We start from the raw sequence: 4,204 nt of genomic DNA, 5'->3' as shown, positions 1-4,204 counted from the left end.
AGATAAAATATGAGCTAAAGTTAACCAAAACTACAACCCATGACAGTCCAGCACCAAAACGCTGCTAATAAAGAAGTGTTTTTAAGAAGGTATGTGCTATTTTCGTAGTTTAATCCTAACAACTGGACTTGCTTGAGTTCCTTGAAGACGTTCCAGCTCTCATCCAAGAGGCTTCATCAGCTCTGACTGACTAGTTGGGAGTTCCAGATTCTTTTATCCTTGAGGAGCCATTAACACCTGAGTTTGGGGGTTTGTTGCTCCTCCCCCTCGTTATGTGAGTCGTTAATACTCCCACTGCTACAAAGGGGTTCGTTAGGGTCTTTTGTGGCTCGGTGTGGATGTGGTTTCATCTTCCTGAGGAGAGATCTTCAGACTGAATTGTAAACAGGTGAGAGGTGATGCCTCAGACCTCCATCTCTGTTGAGGGATGGTCCTTCCAGTTAGATGGCTTCTTTCACTCCTCTCTCTAAGCAAAATCTGTACATTATTGTCTTCAAAAGAGTCCTTTGTCCTTAAGATGCAGGTGGACTGCTGAGCCGGCTCTTCCAAAACTCAGATGTTAATGGCTCCTCCAGGATATCAGTAACTGGAACTCCCAACTAGTCAGTCAGACCTGATGAAGCCTCTTGGATGAGAGGTGGAACGTCTTCAAGGAACCCAAGCAAGTCCAGTTGTTAGGATTAAAGTATGAGAATACCACATACCTTCTTAACAACATGATGAACAGGATGGCAAACTGCCATTCCTGGATTTGTAAACATGTGCATGAAGACTACGGTTTGACCATCAGAGCGAACTGGGAAACCTTAACCTCAGCTTTAATTCATGAAAACCCTCCTGACATCTCATTAGCAAGCTGGCGGACAAAAATGAGAGCTCAAATTAAAGTTGACTTTCATGGGGTTAAGACCTTCATTCTCAAATACGGATCATCCAAATGCATGTTCATGGTTTCATAAAGGTACCAGAGTTGATTCATAAAAACAAGGAACCACAAACTAAAGAGGAATCTGGTGTGAGAACCACAGGTCGTCAAAGGGGATCGTTAAGTTGCGTGGGTATTTAACGGTTTAACCCATACTAACTTAGTACTCTGAGGTTTGCAACCCACAAGCCTGGAGCGACTTTTATCATTTTTCCAGTAGATGTTGTTTGTGAAGATGGAACTTGGGGTTTATATGTCAAAAAAACAAACAAAAAGTTTACAGTTTTCCTTCTTCTTCTTCAAGCAGATGTGTTTACACAGACAAGTGTAGCTTCAGCCTCATCCATCCTGTGTTCTGGTACCAGTAAAACCTCTCTTTCTCCTCAGGTGTGGGCTTATCTAACCAGAATCCAGATGTGGAAGTTGCAACCCACACATTGCAACGATGGATCAGCCCAACAGTGCTGCGGAAATTTTCTGTTCTTAATAAAGTCCAGTAGTCCGAGTTGTCTTGTTTTGCTCAAAGCTTTGAAGGTACAGGTCATACAGAATGCAAGCAGTCTGCAGGAGAGTACACATGAGCAGCGTAGTATTCTTATACATGTACAGGTGTGGTCTTTACTCCAATGGTAGTAGAACAATCTAGTGCTGGAAAACAAGAGCTGGGGGTCCAGGGTGCACTCATCCACAGACATTAGAAGACGAAACACATTGGATCAGACATCAGAAAGTCTAAACACATGGGATGCATCAAGTCAGTGTTCTATACTATAATCTTCTTCCCATGAACAACTTCTTCTTCCCATGTACGGTCACTAATCTATTACCTATGAGAACACATGTCCTCTCATTGGGCCTGTAACCTTTTCACTCAGCTTTAATGAAACTTGGTGAAACCTGCTTTGACATTCTTCATGCAGATGCAGTATTTTTCCATTACAACAGCCTGTAAACAAACGGCTTGTAAACAAAGTTATTTAGTGCTTGGAACATAAAAGCAGGTTAAACATAATGTACTTTTACTATATTGCTTTCCTTGAGGGGTGTTCTGGATTTGAAAGTGCTGGTTATAAAAAGACATGCATAGATCCGTAATGAAGTCTGACCGTACCTGCCTCCCCTCACTAAACGCTTTATTGGGATCCTGGTGTTCTGTGAATATGTTTTCAATAACTGTTGATGTTTTTATTACGCTTACGTCTCGAAAACTGTCGACTGTGTAAGCCATTTAAATCTCACATTATGCACTTTCACTTTTACCCCACCAGAGGGTGCTAACTGGGCCATTGTTCCCTGATGACTAATATCTCTTGTGTAATTAAATTATTATGACAAAGCCTGGAGTTCACTGTCACGTCTTCCTTCAGAGTGCCTTCACAGTTCAGAGAAGCTCATCGTCACTCACAGACAGACATTGATTAGCTCAGAGGTCTGGGATTTGTGGATGTGGGAGAAGCTTTGCAGCTTTTAGGAGTTTTGGTGTCAAATACCACACAGGACCTGTAGAGGTTTTGTCGAGTTGATGTCATTATAAATATATTGATGACAAACCTTGGTGCTGGGTTATGCTTTACACCAAAAAAGTTGCATAATTCCAACAAACCTTTATGGACCTATGACATATTTCTAAGTAATTTTTGTAAAAAAAACAAAACACTACTAATACTACCACTACTACTATCTATACACCTTTCATGCTCTAGGAAACATTATCTTACCAGTGTGTCCACATGATAAACGATAAATCCAATAATAAATTCAATATCAAGGTCAAAGTGAGTGAAATAAAAACAACAAAAAATGTGCATAAACAGAAGAGGTGTAGGTTCACTGTTAATATACATAAAACCTCAAAAACATCCACTTAATCCTCACTAGGGTGGAGTCTATCCCAGCCGACTTAGGGCGAAGGCAGGAGACACCCTGGACAAGTGGCCAGTCTATCACTGGGCTACACTTAGAGATCACCAATTAATCTCAACATATTTTTGGACTTTGTGGGAGGAAGACGGAGAACCCGGAGAGAACCCACGCTGCACAGGGAGAACATGCAAACTCCCCGCAGAAGGATCCCAGTCCCCCCGGCGACCTTCTAGCTGCAAGGCAACAGTGCTACCAACTGCGCCACCTTGCAGCTGATTTTGTAGTTTTGGTGTGTAAAACCAAACCTCAACAGAAATCTGAAAGTAAGCAAGTGAATATCAAACTTAAGTCTAAGAATATCACTTCTAGGTGGGTGGAACTTGTGTGGACTTTGTCAAACTGGACACCTTTCCTTGTGTGTCAGATTTACTTTTTCTGCATTTTCACTTTGGGCACAGTCCAGGCGGTCAACAGCACTCTTTCCATCCGACGCTCTTTTCCAGCCTCAACAGCTTACAAGTGATAATGCCGTTTCCTGCACGTTGCTGTGTTTTTCTCTACAAACCTGGAAGCTGTTGTTTAGCCACGACTCTCATTGAGTTAGTTGCAGTCTGTGGGTAAAGTGCTGCTCTCTAATGCCTTGGTACATTTAGCAAGTGGTTAAAGAGCTCATGTTTCCACCTCCCGCTGTTTGCAGTGGGTGCACACATGCACAGTCTTTCTGGCCGTGTTACTGAGTCTTTACATGGTCAAAGATTTCGTTCCTACTTGGTCACGCAATCTGCCGCTCAGTATTCCCGGTTTATGGCCAAAGAGCATTCCATTTTGCTCTGGTATCTGTACGATTCTAATAAATGTGTCAGGTAGTTTTCGTCTTGGCTTTGGGGGAAGAAGTTTGTGTGTTTTCTGGCCAGCAGTTAAGCCGCAGACTCTTGAAGTCAACAAAACAGGAGAAAGATTTGCTTCTGCATTCGTGTGTTTCGTCATCAGCGGCTGATGGTGTTTTGAGATTTTCTCAGGATCTGGAATCAAGGAGTCAGTGTTTGAAGTTCTCCACCACCTTTTGAGTAAAGTGCTTCAAACATCTCAACATGACTCTGTCCTCCCTGTAGGGTGGTTGTGGGCAGGTTGCTTCTCTAGCCTGGAAAACTTGCAAGAACATAAAATATACAATATTTCTTTATTGAAAGGGTAAAACAAACCAACGTTTTCAGCATCAGCTACTTTTAACCTGTGCCAGACTGCTCACCGCATCTGTTCGCCAAACCTCTCGGCTTTCATTTCACTAGACATGTTAAAAGGTTGCAGCAGCCACACAGTCTGCGCTGGGCAGTTGTCTGGATCAGTGCATCATCTACAGTTTCAGTGTGGAGCGCCGTTCTCAGCAAAAATAGACAATGACAAGATCTGTTGATG

This window comes from Stegastes partitus, unplaced genomic scaffold, assembly GCF_000690725.1.
Source record: "Stegastes partitus isolate 25-593 unplaced genomic scaffold, Stegastes_partitus-1.0.2 Scaffold851, whole genome shotgun sequence".
Lineage (NCBI taxonomy): Eukaryota > Metazoa > Chordata > Actinopteri > Pomacentridae > Stegastes > Stegastes partitus.
Note: the sequence above shows the minus strand (reverse complement) of the source record.